The sequence below is a fragment of the Anser cygnoides genome, chromosome 6 (assembly GCF_040182565.1).
Source record: "Anser cygnoides isolate HZ-2024a breed goose chromosome 6, Taihu_goose_T2T_genome, whole genome shotgun sequence".
Classification (NCBI taxonomy): domain Eukaryota; kingdom Metazoa; phylum Chordata; class Aves; order Anseriformes; family Anatidae; genus Anser; species Anser cygnoides.
Window position 1 is genome coordinate 5,227,760 of NC_089878.1, and position 22,438 is coordinate 5,250,197.

At 46.5% G+C, this 22,438-nt stretch overlaps 1 long non-coding RNA gene across 2 annotated transcripts in view; it reads right to left on the reverse strand.

Moving 5' to 3' along the window:
• LOC136791048 (uncharacterized) overlaps positions 1-5,576 on the reverse strand; it is a 54,913-nt gene extending 49,337 nt beyond the window's left edge. The window contains exons 1-2 of one of the 2 annotated variants that reach the window (XR_010832172.1): positions 2,020-5,576; positions 1,408-1,612 (exon numbers count right to left, since the gene is read on the reverse strand). This is a non-coding gene — a long non-coding RNA (uncharacterized lncRNA). Of the gene's footprint in view, positions 1-1,407 lie in introns of both variants that reach the window. The other variant, XR_010832171.1, reaches the window with a different exon arrangement.
• Positions 5,577-22,438: the final 16,862 nt, after the last annotated feature.

Here is a 22,438-nt window from a genome sequence, read left to right on the forward strand (position 1 = left end):
AGGAACGCTGCTGGAATGGTGGCAAGGAGCTATAAAATAAAATCGGACCAAAAACGTCCTACTGCAGACTTGCATCATAAAATGCAGCATCTATAACAAATCCCCACGGAGTAGCAACAACAACAACAACCCCAGCCGTCTTTAGACCTCAGAAATTTAAAAATCTGTGGCCAACTGGAGAGAGCCAAGTGTCAAAGGAACAGTAAATAAATCTGTCGTAATTCTTTCAACCTTCCTGCCCAAAGAGAAGATCAAAGGAAATCTTCCTAACTGTTATATATGAGAAGGACTTTACAAAATTAGGGATAATCTAGATATTATCTCCCAAAAGGAAGGGGAAAAAGTAATGAGGTGATATGTCAGCAGATAGAGAACATCAGAAGGGGATGCTTCCTAGCAGCAGCCACCACGAGGCACTAGCGAGACTGCTGGGGGGCTGAGGAGCATCCATCACCAGACACAGCTAGGAGCAGGACGGCCAAATCCCTTCCAAGGACGACATACCTGTAGCTGGACAAGCTGGTGGGACTCAACCCTCTGGAGAGCTTGCAACACCAAGCCTCCTGTTAAGTCCAGTGGCAGGGATGGGAGCCAGCCTGCCCCCAAGCTGCCATCAAGCACCCACTCAGCTCTTCGTACGGAAGAGCAAGTAAGTTTGGAGAGGTCAAACAGACCTCAAAGCAACACTGCTTCAAAATACCTGCCTTCCTCCCAGGGTTGTAGGCAAGCTCTGCATCGGAAACTTAAGAACGGAGTTGTCTCCAGCTGGACACAGGAAATGTGAAATAACATACTCTGACTTGAAGAGTTTATGTGAATCCAGTGAAAACTTCCTGAAGTGGCTGCCTCAGCTCAGGCCATTCAGTCCCCACACGGCAGCCTAAATCGGTGGCCTCATTTCCAGACACCCACTGAGCGCTCAGCAGCTCCTGGAGAGCTGAAGAGGAGCCCGTGACTGCCTGTCACATCTGAGAGCTCAGGCCACTTTGGCCCTGAAACGTGGACCTGAAAGTAATTTTCTGTGCAATTTTTCACAGTCCTAATCCTGGTGTTTTGTGAACACTTCCCCTTTCTAGGCCATTATTTTCTTTGTAATGTAAAAATAAATATTTCACATTAAAGCAATGCTAAAGCTCCAACTTTGGAAATCTTCAATGGGCACAGAACTTCAGGCTGAGAACTACAGAACTGCTACGATTTTACCATATCAAACAGGGTTTGCACTCCCACATCCCCTCCTGCATTAAGAATTACGTCCTGACTTGCATTATAATCACATTAGGGCTCCAGTCCTGCTTTGGAAATTTCACGGCTGCGGGCAGGGACGTATCTTCCCAAGCACAGCACCCATCCCCAGCTAAGCCACGTGCAATCATTAATGCTGCAGCCAAGAAGCTGATTTCTCACCTTGTGAACGTCCCAGTTACCGCATCCGGAGTTTTGGCTGCAAAAGCCATATGGTGCACAACACTAAACACCCCCCTCTATTAAAAAAAAACGCAAAGAAGGAACACAGCTCCAGCGTGACATGGAGAGATCTTGTTACCATCACTCTGAGAGAATTATAATGATGGATTTCTTTTTGTAGCTTCACCAAACAAGTATGTTGTACCTGTAGGAGCGACAAGAAGTTGAAAAAAATAATTTTGCACCCCAAAATCTTAAACAAAAATAAAATGTTTCAAACATGATTTTGGGTAAGTTTTGAACTGGCACCACAGCCAGAGCAACAAGCACACAGTGCTGACCAAAATCAACTCAAATGGGGTGCCAGCGTCGGCACAGCACTGAAGGGAAGAGCTCCCACCTGCTTTAGGAGCTGCTGTATTATCTGTTGGCTTCCTTTCATCTGTTGCATTCATCTGAAGTGGTGGCTTTTATTTATTTTAAAGGGTTCCAATTCAAGTGTCTCAAAGTTTCCTTCCCTTGACCCTGTCCTTTTTCGTCTTCACCAGCATTACAGACAGTTAAATGAGATTTATGGGGAACAACAAGCCTGCGGAGAATAAGAGCCCTTACCTGACCTAAACCGCTTAAATCTTGGCTATCTTAAATGAAGCACCAGTGAACCGCTGATCCAGTTACAGTATTTTAAAGACATAATTCTTTACAAAGTTTTATTTTGCATCTGTTCATGCTGTCTTCTACTTTTGCCACCTAAAAATTCAAAATATCCCGATTATATCCTTGAACCAAGCCTGAAACGTGAAGCATTGCCAACAAGTACCTGCTGAGTCCACTTCAGTTAAACACAAAGATCAGCAGCATCCATTGTCTCAGTAATTTTCTCTTCATCATTATTAAAATGTGAGATTTTCTTACGTTCACATTCAAAACCTGACAATGAGGGAAAAAAAGCCTCTTTCCCCTGCCCACAAATGAGTCACCCTGTCACGCAGCAGCTACAAATTTGGAAGCCATTTCGCGCTCTCGCATGCGACACCCCCAGTTTCTCAGCAGAAAACCAATTTCTCAGCAGAAAACCATCACCTTGCAGTCCCAGCTGCTTACTCGGAGTGACCGGGAGGCAGCATCCCCGCGACGGCACGGGACGGCCCTGCGACGTGGCCAGCCCCTGCGCTGGAGCCATCCTGCATACTGCCGACACTGCCCACCTCTGCAGCGGCTGAGGAGGCAGCCACACGCAGAGCCAGCACCCCAGTCCCGGCCCTCTCGATGTATTTGGTTTACCAGATGCTGAAAACAAAGCAAGAGCTGAATCGCCGTCAGCAGCATGCACCTGAGGTAGCCAGAGCTGAAGAGCTGAGGGCGCAGCAGTTCTGCAGGAGGTTGACAACGTTAATGTTATTCTGGGGTAGAAGTGCATGTGTTTCGAGAAGTGACTCAATACTCCGTCTCTCACCGAGGAAGCTCCTGTTATGGTCAATTATTTTATCCACGGGGTTCATAGAAAGAACTGGCAGTGGGGTGCTCTTGATGGGAATTTGGCTGTACTTCGCTATGAGGAAACAGACCCTGAGGTGATTTTCTCTCCCAGCTACTCCAGTTAGCGATGTTCAAAACAACACAGGCGATACGGATCACGTGTTTACAACTCTTCATTAGGTGACCAGGGGAGACCCTCAGAAGCAAGCCCAAAGTACAGATCACAGCCACAAAGGAGACGCTCTGAGCGAAGGGTGAGGTGTGAGGACAGCTGATGGGTGGATGCACCCACAGGATACACTGCAGCCGTCTTCAACATCCTCTGTCAGCCACAGGAGGGCAAAGCGAGCCTGGCCGAGCTGCACAAGCCCAATGAGAGCAGACAAACCACACAAGTGGCGAAGGAGAGAAGGGTTTTCCATACAGCAGCATCTCCCCAGCCATCAGCAAGCATCCTGGCAGCCACCCAGGTGTGTCCGCCAATAACAGTACCATGTGTGGAGACCTGAGCCAGCTAAACGGGTCGAGAAGACACACACACACACACAAAATTAAAGTAAATCTTTTTTTTTTTTTCTTAGAAAGATAAGGCAGACCTTTGCTGCAGGACCTGTGGGAAATAAAGGGTACTCATTTTATTCATTTTTCATCCTAGCTTGGAGCTGTTGTAGACGGGGTTTGCTTTCTTCCCCACTTGGACGTGTTCTCTTTTCTCACTACGATAAAGTCAAAATAAATAAATAAATTTTCATTTGCCCTTTGCATGTTCGTATCATCTGAAGGGGAAATGACCTCAACACACAGGTGTTGAAGATGTGACCAGAAGAAGACAACTTGGAATAGGCTGCCTCCACCTTCACATACCTCAACAGCCATGCTCAAAGCAGTTTGGCTAAAAATCCTGATCTCCCAGTCTAAGAAAAAACACATTTCAAATGTAAAAATCATACAAGACAAAAAGACTTCTCAAAATCAAATAAACAAAGCTTTTCACAGGGAGGTATATCCTAAAGAAACAAAACCAGGGGAAAAAACCCTTAACCATAAAAGCCAGCTGCAAATAGTTGCCATTAACACACCAAAATTATCACCTCTGGTTTCCTCAAAAAGAAGCCATGACCTCTAAAGCCAAAAAGCTTTACAACATAGGATTATATATCCTTGCCTCGCTGTTTTCCAGCCTGTAGCATCTCCTTGTTGATAGCCCTCATACTTTCAGGCCAATTTTAGTTAATGAAAGCAGTCTCTCATAATCAGAAGACTGGAAGCTTAAGCCTTAAGGAAAATACTGTCACAAGGCACCCAATAAAGAGCAGGGCTGGATTGTGGAGTGCAGAGACCCTTGAAGATCAAGGCCGTGTGTTGTATCTGTGCCACTTGCCTGTTTATGCGGGAAGCTCCTGCCTGGTTGCCTCCCTCGGGTGGCAGGCAGTTGAGTTTTCCATCTGAGAACTGAACTTACAATTTCCAGGTGTATTTCAAAAGGAATTTGAAAGATCCCCTGCTTGTCATCGGGTATTTCAGTCCCATCACTCACCTCAGAGCTGAACAACTGAGACATTAAAGGGAAAGCCCATGTGTCAACAGCAGAAAAGAGGAAGATGTTACGAGCAGACCTGAGGAAAAGGCAGCTTATGATTAAGTCATGAAATTGTAATTAGGGGCTTAGGAGAGCTGGAATACCCGAGCAGATAGATACTTTCTTTGAGGCTTCCTCCTCGGGAAGGCAAGAGGCTCTGCCGTCAACGTGTGCGGAATCTGTGTCAGATCCCTGCCAACTTCCAGTGCTCCGAGAGGAGGCTGAAGCAGGGGTCAGAAATTTGTGCCACCGACTTCTTTGGGAAACGGCAGAGGTAGAGTCAAGAGAAGCCGGCAGGGGTCGAGCTCAGGGGCAGGCAGGCTCGGGGGGACGCTGCAAGGGAGACTCCGGGAATGCCTGCAAAGACAGCGAGCGGTGCTGGGGTTAGCAAATACTGGGACAAAGCGCAAGCCAAAGAGCTGATTCAAGCCAGGCTGACTGGAGGAACATCAGGATCTGTTCCTCAGATGTACATGGGGAACAGATGAGCGAAATATCTGAAACAAGCATTTTTGCTGTTTTGAGGTCTTGCAGGTTTTTAGGGGGATGGAGGTGCTGCTTTTGAGGACCGCTTGAGCAAATGCACTATTTGCATGTGATTAGGTTTTGCTGCTAGGTGGTCATATTTGCCATTTCGAGCTTAATTAATTACTAAGGCACCTGGAGACTTACTAAGATTTGAGAAATTTGGTATATAAAAGCTGGAGGAGAGACCTCGCTGCGACCTCCCCGAACTTCAGGCAAGTAATGAAGTATTCTGAATAAACTTGCATCGATTGTCTGGGCAGCCAGCGGTAATTAAAACAGTAAAAATTAATAACAGAAAGGTCTGTGAATATCAAGACTCACAATAAAAGCCTAAATTTTTCCTGAGTAAATTAGACGGAGGAAATGAGGCGCATTTCTCTCTAACACTGATTTACTAGAGCTGCTCTTTGCATTTTTGCCATTGCCATTAAAGTAATGGTTTTGATTGACAGGATCTCATTTTTAATTAGCCAGATCAACCAAGGCACAACATCAGCGTTTCTGAAAGCATCTGAAAAAGCAGCCTACTTCTGCAAGAAAAGCTTATTTCCATGTGAAGATTAAAGCTCCCAGACAGCAGCAATATGTTTCTCTCTGCCATTTCACAAGGCAGGCTCGAAAACATCAGGCTGTACCACACCAGAGATTAAAAGATCCACAGAGATAACGCGTAACCAGTCCTGCTTCTCACGGGTCTTTCTTCCTTAACCCCGTCCAGCAACAGCCTTTAACAGCAGTATAACCACGTTAATCAAGGATTATTACGAGAGATCTCGATGCAGCACTTTCACTGTTGCACCGCAGAGCACCCCCGCCCCCTGACCCAGCGCAGAGAGAAGTGCCCCATCGTGCTGGGCAGAGCCTGGGGATGGTGGCAGTCTGCTCCTCTGCTGTGCCATCTGCCAAAGGCCTTGGTCAGGCAACAACCCCGGCAAAGTCTCCATGCTGTCCGTGTGTCCATGCCGAAAAGCTGTCTAAACCCCGTTATCTGCTCTGCTTGCATCTCCGGTTACATTCTTGCTGCCCAAGACATTGTTAACCAAGCAGCATGTTCCTGAAGCACAGGGTTTTTCCAGAAGACCTTTCAGCTTGGAGATTCAATTCACCTGCTCAGGAGAGCATGCAGCAGGGCTGCAGAGAGCACAAGCAGACGCACACCCCCTGGGTTTTGCAGGTCAGTGCTATATGGGGGGACTGAACGTCCCGTCTTGGCACCTAACAAACACTGGAGCAGGCAGAAGCAAAATTGGCACTGCATTGGAAACACACCCGCTATCTTTACTCCCCAGCCAGATGTTTCCATTTTGATTAAAACAGTCCAGAAGATTTTTTTTTTTGGTTTGTTTCTACATGAAACAGACACAGTTAAAAACCTTGAAAGCTGCCGCAAAGAGAAATCATCGTTCCCTGGACAGCTGCGAGCAGGCGGTCTGCCAGCTCCCGAGCAGGGAAACAAACCCTTGTAGAAACTGTTCCTGCACACAGACTGCTTCTCATGGGCTTGTGCTTCCCTCCTGGGCTTCATGGCCTCCCGGCATCAAACACTGCAGGGCCTGAGTGTGGTGAGCCGCCCTTGGGTGGACTTGCAGACACCTATCCGCAGGGAGCTATTTCAAAGAGAGGGCTGGACCAAATATTTCCATACAAATAAGTTCAGACTCCACAACCCCACCGTTAACGCTATGGCAGAGCTCCGCTGGCGGTGGAGGTCCTGATGGCCTCCTGCTCGTGCAAACCACCAGCTCTGCCTCTCTGATTTACACCAGATTTCCCAGACCCGCGACACAACCCATCTGCGAATCCTACAGGACACTTACACGGCCTGATCAGCAGTCGTGCAATTACGTATTGAGTCTGCAAAGCTCTACTGCAGCTCCCAGCTTTGTTTTAGATTCCCCCTCCCCCCCTCTTTTTTTTTTTAGCTCTCAATGACAAGCTAGGGGCTACGCTGACTTCTGCTCCACGTCAGCAAGGTTTTCACCTGTCGCCACGACCCCTTAATGCCGTGCTGAGGATGGAGACTAGCAGTCTCCTTGCCTGGCTCTCCTCCCCGCCGCAGCTTTTTTCCTCCAGGAGCTCATTTGGGCTATCCGAGCTCCCCCTCTCGGCTTCAGGCGCTGGCGAGGCTGGGGCAGCCCCGGTTGTATTTATGGTTCAGCTTTTCCCTACGGCTGGCACAGCACCGAGCTTTCACCTCCCTGATCCCACTACCGGCGGTACTGCAGCCCTGGAGCAAAAAGCTCCAGATCCCCACAAACCGCAGCAAGCTTGCACCACCTATCGACGTGCCCGAGCCATTGTTTTAGGGCAAGGAACCGAGCGCAGCATCTCAGCAGAGCCCCTTAATAACACAACCCATCACATTTCAGAGCGCCCCAAGTTTTTTCCACAGCAAGAGGGCATTGATCCCACTGTAATGGTCCGAGCTTCCTGCTGTGGGCATTGTCCATCTGTTTTGTGCTATAACAACCTTAACGTGCAGGCTGCAGCATTACCAGTGCACATCAGGCTCCTACTCCTTCAAAGCTACGTACTCACTTGGGAAAGCTGGTCTTATTCCCATTTCCCCCCTTCTGCCTAACCCATGCTCCACTTTCCACCAGCTCTGATTTTTTTTCCATGAATCAAATCCAGGCAACGGTGCCGGCATTTTCAGGCTACGCCCAGACGCCTGTGACACTCCGGGATGCATTTAATTTTCTTCATAAAAGCAACACAAGGAATGAGCAGCAGGAAGTGCTACCACATAAACACCCAAATCTTCCATTCAGCCCTGGGTCTTCCCTAACCTCACCAACAATGTCCTGCAGCACGTGCAGGGGGAAGACTTGTAGGGGGGACTTCCTTCAGAAGGGGAAGGCCCCGTGTGGGTCCCACATCTGGAGCCAGGCCAGACACGACGGGGACAGGCGGGATGGACCACACGACTTGTGCTACGAACCCTGGGGACAAGCAGAGGCGGGCCCCGGCCAGGGGCTGGGCTGGGGCCATTTCAGCAGGGTCCCCTCGCACTGCGAACTCCCAGCATCCAGAAAAATAAGACCAACCTCATCCATCCCTGCTGCTTTGACTCCTGCACAGAATGCCTTCCAGAAACCTCTGTGCCAGCCCAAGGTCCTCAACAAGCTCAAAAAACCACCTGAAGTGGGAGCACGGGCTGGCCACCCCCATCAGACAGCACTGTGCACGAGCTCAGCTGAAAGAAGGAATTGAATTAAGGGGGTGCTAGTGCTCAGAAATGCTTCAGCAGCTTCAGGTGAGTTGCCTCAAGCACAGAAATTCTACTTTTGAGGGCATTTTGACACCTAGCAATTAGGCAGAGCTTTCTTCTCTAATTGAAGTAACAAAAACCAAATCCTTCCAGGGCAATCATCCACTGGAAAAACACATAGGTTTTGGAAAACTGGGGGGCTTGATATTTTTTTCTCTAGCAGTTTTCAAAGACAGAGGGTGATGTCCACTTTTACAATGGAGCTCGTTCAAGTAAGCAGATAAATAAATAAAAAGCTATTTCAACCTTACTGGCCCGATCTGCTGTGTTAGGAATCCATCAAATCTTCGCAAGAGCCCAAGCCGCTTACCTGCATGTTATGTGCTTACACCCAGGGCACATTACTCAGCACTTGGAAGAGAGATTGGTGGCATCCAGAGACCAATTTATTTCTTTTTGCAAAGGATTCTGCTCTGTAGCAGCTTCGATGCTGTTTCACATAGTGCAGCACCTCCCAGGTGCCAGCCATCTCCAAGCACAGGTAAGAAACCCACGCCAAGAAAATACAGCAGTTATTTCTTCTACACTTCTAAATAAACATACCTTACTTTTTCAATATATCCACTAATATTACCCGGTTCATTAAATGCTGCATGGGCTGTACAGCTTGAGAGGTCTGTCACATATGAGGTATTGTAATCCATTTTCATCCAACTCTTTGATATCTGGAAATATATGTTTGTATATATACATATATTATAATAATATATATAACACTAATTATTTTCAGAACAACCTACTAGAAAACAATATCATCATTGCAGAACGCATGTTACTTGCCCAGGCCATTCCTTGACTGTGATAAGGGAAGCACCAAAAAGCACCAACAATCCCCAAAGTGCTTCCTGACTCATGAGAACCAGATTCTCATCTTTATTATAATATTATTTCTTTCCAAAAATTATGGATGAGACAAGCCTTTTGATATTCAGTAACCTGTTTATGGGAAATGACTTTACACAAAACATCAAATGAGTTGACAGCAAATTGAATTTAAAATATGATTTTTTTAAATGCTCATGAAATTCATATTGCTTTAAATATGAATTAGCAGCAGTGCCAGAAGGGATGAATGCATTTCACTACCCGGCTGCAGATAATTTAACTGTACAGTTTTACCTCTATACCCTGTATTCACTCTACTTTCCTATTAAGCGGGGAAGGAGACTTTTGGGGTACTCTTGCTTGGTTCACACACATCTCATGGCAGTATTGTGAATCCTGGTCAGACTTCAGATCTAATAATTACATTCCTCCTACAAAAATTCTTCCCACAGCTTTAACAGAGTCAATATTCTTTATTTTCTGCCAATAAGTAAGCTGGGCTTTTAAAGATTTGCTGCCTGCCACCCTGAAGTGAAGCTGAAGCGATGCATGCAAATTATTTTGAAAGGTCTCTGGGCCCCGATGAGAAAACAGGCTCGGCTTCAGGATCTCACCTGCATTATTGAATTCACACAGGAAATAGTAATGCACATTTGATGATTCATACTAATCTGATAGTCACCTTAACAATCATACTCCGGCAGGTTAACGGGCTCGGATAAGATTATATCCAAAACTGCACTTAAAACTTCAAGTGGACCTTCTCCCTTCGCTCCACGGGCATGCAGCTGGATGCCCCTGGACTTCCCACCTTTGCCATGGGAGCAGGTCGTGAGCAGCCAGCAGGACCAACCAAGAAGCAACCTTGCTGATCTCCAAAACCAGCCAGAAACCATATATTTGAGCCAGTGTCCTCGAAATCTAAATACCTGCATAGCCCTGTGTGCTACAGAGGCATCAGCTCATGTTTCAGCCCACCGACAGAACATTTAAAGACACGGCGAAGTGCCACAGATGTATAAAATTTAAGAGCGCTCCAGCAGAGAGTGACAACTAAAATAAAGCTCTCTGCATAAAATCAGCTTTGTGTATTTTTCCACCCTGTATCAAATTACAGCATCCCAAAATTATGTTAAGAGAAGCCCTGCCGAAAATGTGAGTTTCTGTATTTCATCAGCTATCAGAGATGACTCAGGATTACAAGTACTGAAATAAAATGAACATCCTGTTCCAGTTTCTTAACTACATTCTCTCCCTCAAATAGCATCAACAAGTGACTCAGTACAATGTCATAACAAACAGTACTTTTGTTACAGCAGTGTACTTGGCAAAAAGCAGCTCTCTCAAATCAGCCGCATTTTACTGTAGTTGCTAATCAGAAGATCTTCATTTTGTCTTGGAAGGAAAAAGTATATATAGTGTAGAATAAACAGATGGCGAGTAAACGATGTTATTTTCATAAGCAAGTGGGAAAACTATTTGTCTGCATTTGGATGAACCAATAAATGATGTTTACGACTACATTCGGCTTCAAACTGTAACACCATGCTCTTTGATCTCACAGAGACCAGCCAAAGGCACATCCTTTTCTCTTTCAGATTTCGGCTGAAGGGCCCCAAGTGCTAATGCCACCCAGGCGAGGGAGAAAAGAGCTTATGGCACAGCAGCGCCAGCCTACATCACTACAACATCCAATTCCTGGTGAATAACTCTGGATGAAAGGAGAGAGCACCCCGAGAACCCATTCATTCCAGCAGACACAAAAAAAAACCACTCAGGAAAAATAAGTTCCTTCTCAGCTGTAGCTAACTCAGTATTTAGGTGTAGCTATATTAATTAGTTACAATCCAGAGATTGCACAGGGTAAGTAGCAAGCTCTAATAAGGCAAAACGATGTTCTGCTTTTCAACACGCGCATTTGTTGCAATTTCCTCCAAGTGGAGCATGCTCTATGAGAACTACAGCTTCAAACAAAACAGCGATTGCAATTCTTTCCTGTGTGAAGCGAATTTGAATACGGTTCTTGAAACCCACCTGGCTTCTGCTCTGGCCACCCTCCTCCCAAGCCCAGGCCACTGCTTTGAAGCTCGGGTTTTAACACAGCGGCAGCCCAGCGAGGAGGGCGGCTGTCGTAGCATCACGCACAAGACCTGGGCAACCAGCAAACACAGGGTTTGGGATTTCATCACAATACAAACCTAAAAGTACTAGCAATGCAAAAACACGGAGCTGAGGTTTGAAGGTTTGGGGGAATGGAGTTGCTTTTATTATTTTAAGCAGGGACCTCTCCTGCGTGCCAGCAGAAAGCAGCTTCCTCCCCTAGCCCCTTAGATTTACAACAGATGTTATATCTATTGTCATCTCATGGCAGTTCAGGCATTCACACGGATAAGTATTTTGCTTTCAGTCCCCTCTTTCCAACTTAAGAAAGTTGTGCTCTTCTAAATAATGACTTCTATTGCTATAGAAACCATATAACTATTTAGCTTGCAATCCAGCAGGTCAGAATACTTCTGGTCATCTTAAATACACTCAGTCCTGCTGTGCAGATATGTCCATGCCAAAGCAAAGGCAGTACTTGCAGGATACCTTCTTTAGATCACATAGAAGTGGGCTGCTTTGTCTCAAAAGAATTATTTGCACAAAGGGTAACAGACTTCTTGCTGCAGAAACATAATGAACGTACCCCAAATGGTTTTAAAACACTTATTCGATGATGATGCTACCAAAGTTAGGTATTTTCTTAAGACACTGAGGAAAGGCAGATGTGTGGAAACAAACGTATTGTTCTTTGGTAAAACTAAACATTTCTCTGCTAAAGAGAAAGAAACGTTTTTAATGTAGATATATCTTGAAAAGGGCACGTTTTGTTCGTTCTCTTACTCCACCAATGTTGTAGTCTCCCAACAGCCCCTTACTTCAGATTCAGGCTCCGTCCTGGTTTCACATTTTGTTTGGGAGCCAAAATAATAACCCCAAAATGCCCCAGCCCTGCTAATCCAGCTAGGAAGGGCAGCATGAGCAGGAATATGAGGCTGCAACGTGTCCAGACACCGCACACTAAAGGCAGTATGGCAATAATCTCTCTGTCATTAGCTAAAGCTGCTGCTCAGACTCCGGGTATTTACTTAGGTTGGTGAAAGACAGACGTCTAGCTTCTTGATAGGGCCAATGTTTGAAGCCATCCAAGTCAGAGGTTGGATTTGAGGTCCACCAGCCCAATGCTGTGTTTGTTAGCCCCCGCCTGACTGCCCACCTCTGCCTCAGCACAGGAGGGAGGCCCTGCTCTGCAGTGAGCCTCCTTTAACAGCTGTTTCTGCCACTGCTGACAGGATTAAAAGGGAAAAAGAAAATCAAACTGAGATTAGCTGCAATAATAATTAAAAGCTGACCTTCCAGCAGTTAAGCAAGACATCCTGCCTTTTGAAAGGGCCAACCCCAAAGGCGCAAGGGACAGTTTTGACACTCTCCTGCTGAGTTATTCTTCACCCATTTACAGGCATGCAATTCGACATGTTTTATAAATCACCACCTCAAAGCAAGACTGAAGTGACCAAACCCGCTCACATTTCCCATTTGCAAGACTTCTCAGTTCTTCAAAGAGCAGAAAGGTATCTGTTTCGGTAGTAGGGGGAGAGCATCGTTAGCTTTTCTCAAATACCAACCACTCCTATCCTTGCATAGAGCCAGAACCCTAGATGCTAGAGATTACCACTAGAGACAAAACTTAGCTGCTCCGCATTTCATTACTTTACAGGTCAGCACCTCCCTCCCTCTCCAGCACTTCCCTCAAAACTTGCTGTCGCAATGGGTATTGCCCAACAGAGCCAGGCTGGTGACCAGCACACCAGCTACCACCTTGCCAGTGTCTCTCTCCACAAGTTTTGGCATTCAGAAACACCACAATCTTGATATTTAGATATTTGTTTAGCCATTTTCCCCTAAATCTCAGTATGACGTTGAAATGGGCTTTACTAGGCACTCGTACAGCAGAGCTGTAGGGAAACCAGCTGGTTGATTCAGAAGAGCGTGGTCCTTGTAGCATTCTCCTCTGGGATTTTCTTGAAGCATAAAATAATAATAATTTCTATCACTTTTTCTACCACATCATTAGTTTTATTTCCAAATCCATATTCTAGGGGGAAAAAAATCAATATCCTGTCCATGTTCAGACTATAGATGTTGCAGCACAGAAGGGGTGAAAGGATCTCCTACATTAGGAGAGGAAACATGAGGGCAGGATTACAATGCCGCTCGCAACCCAAAACCACAAAGACGTTACCGCCCCTGCCAAGTGCACATTTTGTCACTGAAATAATTGCTGCTGCAGACCAGCATCAGTCCAAATCAACCACCTATCAACAAGAGACAGCATGCACCTAGAGTTGTGTTATGACTTTTATGTTTTATCTTATGGAGAAGAAAAGCAGGAAGGAACTAGTAAGGAGGTAGACAACCTGGATAAGGGTATTTTTCCTGTCCCCACAGCTGAAGGCAGTGTAAGGTCAGGATTCAGGAGCCCAGTTTTGGTAACCTGCATCAATAACGCAAGGGAGTTTGTCAGACAAGCCACAGAGCAAGGCTGGAGGCAAAGAAGCCAGAATTCATCTGTAAGCCTATTGCAGCTGAAGATGTGAGAGCAAAAGGATATGAAGGAAGAAAGGGAGGTGGCTGGCAATATTGCCCTGCAGAAATGATGTGTACCAGACACAGCTGCTTCAGTGACCTCCCTCTGCTAGAATCATGTACTGTTGTCCAGACAGCCTGAACAGCAAACCCTGCCAGGGCCACAAAGCCAGCCAACGAGCCCTTATCCCATCCTCGCCCAAAGACACCAAAAGAAAAAGGAATAAAGACATTTACACACCATTGCCACCACCAGTTCTTATTTGGCATCCCGCAGCCCACCTCCCAGCACCAGGCATGGCGGTGGCATTCAAAGAAACCCACTTCCACCAAGGGCACCTGCCGCATGTCAGAGAGGCAGCTCTACCCGCAACTCCGCGGAATTATTTACCAAGCAGTTTGCTAAATTATACAAAGGGAATAATTTGCAATGTAATGGTGTGTTTGCATTCTGAATATCTGATTTCCTGTTCAACAAATAACCTAAACACTCCCAACCAAATGAAATGTAGACAAGACTTAAAACATTTGAGGAAAAGCACTCATCCAGAAAATTAAGGTCAACATGGAACAGATGGTGCCTCTGCAAAATGTGTCTTCAACATTTATCTTTATGTAAAATAAAAGTCTTTTAAAAACCTCTGGCTGTTTGGTGACAGTTGGACTTGAAATATTGAATCTTGCACTCCACGTATAATAAAGAAGCACTAAAAAATTACTTCAAAATACTAAATCTAAATAAAATTCTCTCAAATGCTGCACAATAGGATTTTTGTGGGCATGTAAATACTTATCAATAAAAGATAGATTCAATCGCTTCTGTAACCACTATAAATATTGCAAGTGCTCTCCACATTTCCATAAATATGACCCGCAACTCCCAAGTGAAAAGCTTTTTCATTTGCAGCCGTCAGGAAAAAACCCATCCTTTCTTCTTTACCAAAGTCTTCTCGAAGGCCGAGCTTGAAGCCCGGTGCCCGGGGAGTTGTGAACGACTTGTTACGAGGATGCACGGAATGCCTTCCCGAGCCCCAGAGGCTCCGGCGTCGGGGCAGCGCTGCTAGAGGGCATGCAGTGCCACACGTACCTCAGGAGAAAACAGGGGGGCTCCACTTGCCGAGGCAATCGGCTCCAGGGCAGACGCGATCCGCAGCGGTGCGGGGGATCGAGGCGGGCACGGCTTTTTGGCCGGCATCGAGGCCGCTCGAAGCAGCTGAGGGAGCCGCCAGGACCCTGCAGCCCTCGTGAGGGAGGCTGAGGAGGCAGAGCCGGCAGCGGCGGGCCGTCTGCATGGGGCATCGTGGCCATTTGGCAGTCACCCGCCGAGGCGAGCGGCTCGGGGACGGGTGCATTCTTACAGGCCTGTCAGTGCCCGGCAAAATTACGGGGAAGATGATCCTTGAAGTTACTGAAGCACACCTGGGGGACAATGCAGTCATTGGTCCCAGCCAACATGGGGTCACGAGGGGTGGGTCCTGTTTGACTACCGTGATTTCCTTTTATGATAAGGTCACCCATCTAGTCGATCAAGGGAAGCCAGCTGACATGATCTTTTTGGATTTCAGTAAAGCTTTTGACACGTTTCTTTTTTGACACAGACAGTCACCAGTGGGGTCCCCCAAGGCTCCATTTTAGGGCCAGTCCTGTTCAATGTTTTTATAAACGATTTGGATGTAGGACTAGAAGGTGTTCTGAGCAAATTTGCTGATGACACCAAACTTGGAGGAGTTGTGGACTCTGTTGGGTGGAAAGGCCTTGCAGAGAGATCTGGACAGATTGGAGAGCTGGGTGATCATCAGCCACATGAAGTTTAACAAAAGCAAGTGCTGGGTCCTGCACCTGGCACGGGGCAACCCTGGCTATACGTACAGACTGGGCGACGAGATGCTGGAGAGCAGCCCCACAGAGAGGGATCTGGGGGTTGTGGCTGACAGCAAGCTGAATATGAGCCAGCAGTGTGCCCTGGCAGCCAGGAGGGCCAACCATGTCCTGGGGTGCATCAAGCACGGCATTGCTAGTCGGTCGAGGGAAGTGATTGCCCCGCTCTACTCTGCGCTGTGTGGCCTCACCTCGAGTACTGTGTGCAGTTCTGGGCACCACAGTACAAAGAGGATGTAAAACTGTTGGAGAGTGTCCATCCAGACAAGGGCTGGTCAAGGGCCTAGAGGGGATAACGTATGAGGGGCGGCTGAGGTCACTGGGCCTGTTCAGCCTGGAGGAGGCTGAGGGGAGACCTCACCACAGTCTACAGCTTCCTCACGAGGGGGAGTGGAGGGGCACGTGCCGATCTATTCTCTTTAGTCACCAGCGATAGGACCCAAGGGAATGGTGTCAAGCTGCAGCAGCGGAGGTTCAGGCCAGACATCAGGAAGAGGTTCTTCACTGAGAGGGTGGTCGCACACTGGAACAGGCTCCCCAGGGAAGTAGTCACTGCACCGAGCCTGTCTGAATTTAAGAAGCGATTGGACTGTGCACTTAGTCACCTGGTCGGAATTTGTGGGTAGACCTGTGCGGTGCCAGGAGTTGGACTCCATGATCCTTATGGGTCCCTTCCAACTCGGGATATTCTGTGATTCTACGATTCTAATTGGGCAGGCCTGCAATTTACTTCGGTAAGAGAGAAGGGAACCAGAACCAGCAGGAATGATAAGAGACAGACCTGTCAAACACCAAATGACTAATAACACGTACAAGACAGATGTGAGTTATATGAAAGAAACTGGGTATTGGCAGCAGGGCAAGGCCACAAGGCAGAAGATAAGCAAGAGACAGAGGAAGTTCCTGCAGGACCGCAGGTGAGAACCTGCCACTGCTGCTAGCACAGACCTTCTCAGGAGAGATAAAAGAGGGGGCAGACAGAGAAGAAACAGCTGCACAGTGGGGTTCTTGCAAGTTCCCTTGAAACACCAACAAAAGCACAAGAAGAAAACAAAATCACAAAGTCCTCATGTCGTGGGATGGGGTGAACCAAGCATCTTTGGAGGAACAGGAAACACCTGCAATCTCTAAAAATACAGTCGCAGGGACACCTCCTCCCATGCACCACTTACAGAACACCCTGACGACAGGCAGCATCCTCTGGGAGGCTAGTACTTCTGATCCCAGGCTAAACACATCATCACAATCCCTGCATGCATCATCCTGATCCCTTAAGTCAGTTCCTTGGGGGGCACAGCAACACCACCTGGGCCAACGTAGCAGCCTGTGGTAACAACTGCAATTTGCCAGCTTTGGTCATCAAATTTCCAAAACCATAGAAGGATGTGCCTTCTCCTGTCACACACACACACCCCAAAAATGAAAACTCTGCCCAGTGAAAATGGACTGCTGAAGCACATCCAGAAAAACCCACAGTCATTACAGATACTACCAATCATTAAATTGTCACCAGACATGCGACAGAGTAACTTATCAATGCACCTCTTTTTCCCAATGCCCCTTCCAGCCATGTGCATCCACTAGAAAGACACAGGTTTTTGTAACTCATGTCTTCAGCTGAAACACTGATGAAGTGCCCCAGAAGGCTTCTACAAATCCACTTTGCTAAAAAAGCTATGGGAAGCTAATTGCAGCAATTTTCCAAAGTTGACACAGCCTTCTTAGCGGCTTCATGATACTTACTTACGTTTTGGGTCCTGCTTCCTCTAGAAATTACCTCTGATGCCCTCCACTACTGAAGGAAATAAGCTCAGCAAGAACATTTAGGCTCACTGTCCTTAGCAATGGGCCCTGCCAGCAGTAAAGCACAGCCAAAATGAAACTCGATTGCAAGTGCCGAGGCAAAGATTTCAAAAATGGCTTTTGCACAGGGCTTCCTTACCTCAAGGTCATCCTAAGCCACATCACAGGCAAGTCCAATAAGCAACAGCACAGGAGCAGCTCACTGGAGTCTTGCAAATAACAGAGAGGGGATCAGCTTCTCTTTCCCTCCCTAACTAAAGCTTTTAATTAAATTGCATCTATTTGTTTTTTATTTTTAAGAGAAGGTTGCGTTGATTTTGCTAGTCCTACTGCATGGCCAAGTGCTGCTGCTGTACATGGAAATGCCTGCATCAGGCCTCGATCTGCTATTTCTAAAAATAAGTCATATTAATTTGTTCCTCCAGCACCTGGTGTTTAAAGTTATTTCTTGGCAACCACTGTTCTTGGCATTTAAATGTTTTTCACATTCAGCTGAAGTCTGACAGCAGTCTTGGTTATCCTTCTCTGCCTTGCTAATAATTTTGTTGATGGCATACAGGTGGGTCTCTCATAATTAAAAAACCCATTTACAAAGTTTGCATTAGTTGATCTGAAAAAATAGAGCACTCCATTCAAAGGTTAAATATAAGTAGGCTGCAGAGCTCCCTGAAAATATTGCATAATTTAGCGATAAAAATAGTTTTGCTTTATGTGAGCTAGGTAGATTTTTACTGCAATCAACCTAAACCTCATCTCTCCAAGTTACACGCTCAAGTTGATTACAGAAAATTAAATTTAGTATTAATCAACCTATGAAGGAGGAAATTACAAAAACGAAGCTAATGCATATATCATAGAAAATAACGGTGGAGAGGGCTACAGTAGACCATTTAATGCATCCTCCTTCTTGCCCTGTGCCAAAATCAACTCCCCCTCCCCAAGCCACCCCTGGCAGCATTTGCCCGATGTTTTAAACATTTACCTGCAGAACAGACTCGAGAAGCCACCAGCCAGATTCCTCCAGCTCCACCAGCCCTCCTGCCACAGACCTTCTCCCAGCGTCTCCAAGCTATCCTGGTTTTCCAAGCAGGCATGAATGCGCCTGAGAGCATCAGCCCACGCCTGCCCTGGCGCGGAGGAGCTGAGTGGAGCAGTACCACCAGGTGCAGCAGATCAGATGCTAATAGCTGCACTTCCCACCTGGCAGGATTTGGGGGGGGTGGGGCATGGAAAAAGCAAGCTTCACCTGTGTTTCTAAACTTCTCTTGATTTAGAAAGAAAAACCTACACATTGGTTGTGGCTTTCAGGTTTTCCACTGTGTTCAGCCTCTACACCAGTTAGGAGTTCAGCTTCCAACAGGTCTGCCTGACCACCCCTGGTTTCACAGATGGGAACCTGCTGCCTGCACAGGACCTAGTGCAAACCACGCTTAAATTCAGAGGGAACTCCCAGCCACCCCCATGGGGTCACGCAACATGCAGCTACACACTCCTAGAGGGTCCTGGTTAATGATTTACTAAGCTGATTTTGTCTTTTATGTGCCAGCTTACCTAACGTGGTAGCTAGTCAGCACTGGAGGGACTGCACTGCCTTGGGTTGTCCCTCTGCAGAGCAGATCTCATCCCATTTCAGCTCACACGGGAAACAGCTAACTCTGAACGTGCATTTACAGCACACAAGAATTTTCTTTCCTGAGCTCTGATAAATCCTGATGTTTTACTCCGTCCCTAATCTTGCTCCCTAGGAAACATACAACCCAGAGCCTGTTTATCAGCTGGGAGGTGGTTTTAGACGAAGCTCCTATATCTACATTACTTTCTTCCTGAGGAAAAAAATAGTTATTTAATTAAAAAGCTAAATGAAGTCCTTAACTGTTCCCCTTAGTAACTTCCACATTTAGTTTCTAACCCCTCTGAAGTCTATCCTCTGCAGTTTAGTAAACAGGGTTTTTTAGGATTATTTTTTTTCCATCCCAATTGCAAGATGCTGTGTATACACATATAAATATATATATACACAAACACCCATCACAGATCAAAAAGCATAATCCCTACAAAGGGCCGCAACAACTTCAAATTCCCTGGATGAGAATAAGGGAATCAGTAACGTGGTTAAGGCTCACGTCAGAAAGTGCACCTCTGAATGAATTCTTGAAGAGATTGTCAGGCGGTCGCCCCTTGCTTGGTTTGTCACGTCTTCCACTGCAGAAGAAACCAGAAAACAAAAAAAAAAAAGAAACAAACCAGGGTGGTACCAGCACCATGAGGACTGCCCATGCTTCCTTCTGAGCACAGCTACCAAGGTGGGCACCCAGGGGACAGACGCGCAGGGTGCTGGCTGGGGGTCTCCTGGCACCCTGTGCCCCGGTAGCAAGGGCAGGGTTCACCCAGCAGAAGAGCACAGCAGGGGGAGCATCTGGGTTAAACACACTGCTGAAATCATTACTGCTCCTGTAATCATTAACAGAGCCTCATCAGAGCCACGTGGAGTCACAGCCCCGCAGTCTCCTCAGTAGCACACTGGTGCTGGGCTAAGGGCAGAAACTCCTGAAACCAGTCAAGAGCGAGCCACTGACAAGACAGACAGAGCCACACGCCTCACTGGACCCCCCTGGAAAACACTGCGAGACTGCACCTGGCCATGCAAAGCCTTGCTTGGTTCGAAGTTTAGGGAAAAATAAAAAGAGCAAATCTACATATGTGAAAGAGGAACAAGGAAATCACTGGGCCACTGAGAACACATGGGCCACGCAGCAGCCCAGCAAAGCTGTCCCAGAAATGCCTGAAAACCCTTTGCTTTTACCAGTTCCCAGTTCTAGCAAGCACTTTGGGAGCTGCTGATGTAAAGTGCCTTTATGAAACAGATAATAACCCTTTGTTTGAGGGGTGTGGACATTAGATACAAAGATCCCTACAGGAAGGGTACAGCCAGGTCATTAGCTATACACTAAAGCCTATGAAAACGCTAAGGACCCAGACAGCTAACACTTTTTTTTCCTCCTCCCCTAAATGATCCCCTGGGCTCAGAGGTGAGCCATGTTCACTGACAGACCATGACTGACATCCTTGCACTTCTGCTAAGGGCATCATCTCTGCAGAGACTGCACTGACACAGGAAAGGTGCTTCACACAGCCCACAGCATCTCTGCACAGGCAGCAGGTGCCTATCAGGAGCCTATGCTCTTAATGGTGTTTGTAAGGACAGGAATAGCTGTCACACAGGACAGCAAGCTGCCAGTTCTCAGGCCAAAGCTATTGAGATGTCTTGTGAGACCTGTGATTATGCAATCACATGCCCTGCTCCAGCACTTGTGTGTTACAGCACCTTCCCCTTTTCACTGTGGATGTAGATTGCATGGCCCCCAAGCACATTGAGGGTTAGGCACTGTTTGGCAATAGAGGGCTGCTTTTCCACTTTGTGGATGAAGGGGATTCAGGCTGAGGAAGGACTAAAGCAGCACAGAGGACTGCAGCAGATAAGCAACAGAACTCCCTACTGCTGAAGTCCCTTTATGGAGGAAGAGGAGAGTGGCACCATGATGTGACATGAGCTGGGTGTATGGTGGCTCCAAGTGCATCATGACTACTCAGCCGCACTGCAGAATGCTGTTTGGGGAAGTGGACAGCTTCCAGCTTTCTCCTTTGGTGGCCTGTGTTACCTAGACTGAAACTACCCTCACAAAAATCCTACCTCTGGTGTCTTCCACAGATAGGTGTAAAAAAACTCTGTAATGACCTAGCCACTGAACCCTGTGAAGCAGCTTATAGTGTGAGTAACTCATGACCACTGCTTGTTTACATAGGGAAACGTTTCTGTGCAAAGCCTCCATACACTGAGGTGATAGGATCCAGATGTAAGGCAGGCTCCCAGACTCCTCTGCAAGTTGAGAACTCACTATCTTGACACTGATACCTCTGAGGGAAATAACTTCCTTGTCTTAGGTTCATGGGAAGCTCAGAGGAACCTTGAAAAGTTGCTATTACATTTACTTTAAGTCCATGTGACTTTTCAGGGCACAGATTTCCCCTGCAAAGAAGTAAAAATTTATTAATAAACTGAAATAGTTTCACATAAGAAAGATGAAGGCAGGAATGCTACTAACCTTGAAAACATGGAGACCAGCCTCTTGTGCTTTTTTCCTCCCAACTGAAAGTCATCCACTTGACAGCAACATTTCAATTATAACATTTATCAGCAATTCTCAGTTTTGAATGGTAACAACTTAATTTATTAGCTTAATAAAAGCCCAGATGCATAAAGCTGCAAACACCAGGTACCTTTGCATACACTGAAACCAGGTTCCCCATTATTTCAACCTTCTTTATTATTGTAGAGAAACCAAGACCACCAGGACTTCTGAGATCCACAGCTGAGACACCCCAACGAATATGAAGTCACCACCATGCCATCACTTCAACTATTCACTTACTACCTTTACAGTTACAACTGGAAAGCACAGCTCTCACACCATACTTACAGCTCATTTACCTTCGGAACATGTCACACTTACTTCACAGGTTTAGAAGTCCTCTTGGATTCCTTCTCACAAGCGTATCAAACATCTTAATGCAACACCACATAAAAGGTTGTCTATACATCTAGACTCCATAGATGACTTTTTCTAAATATGTAAGCAATTTAAAGTCCCTGAGTTACACATCACCTTACACCACTTCCCCAATTTCACTGCATGCTTTACAAGTCAGCACTGTTCTCCCCTAACAGCACCAGCGATTGACCTCAGGAGGCATGCCACTCTTTTGTGTGCAGGACAAATTTTGGCAACAGGCATCAGGGTAGCACTTTAACAAATCGGAGGCAAACAGCATACAGGTCTCCCTAAAACTTCCTTCAGGTATTTGTTGTTGCTGCTGCCCGCTTTTAAAGACATTTTGGTATTTCAGATTAAGCAAGGAACTTGCCCCTTAGAGGCAACTGTCAACAAATCGTGCGACTACCAAACAAATATCAAATGTAACTTGTAAACATCAGTAACTTAGGGGTAGTTTCAAATAACATGAATAACAGAGACAACTTGCAA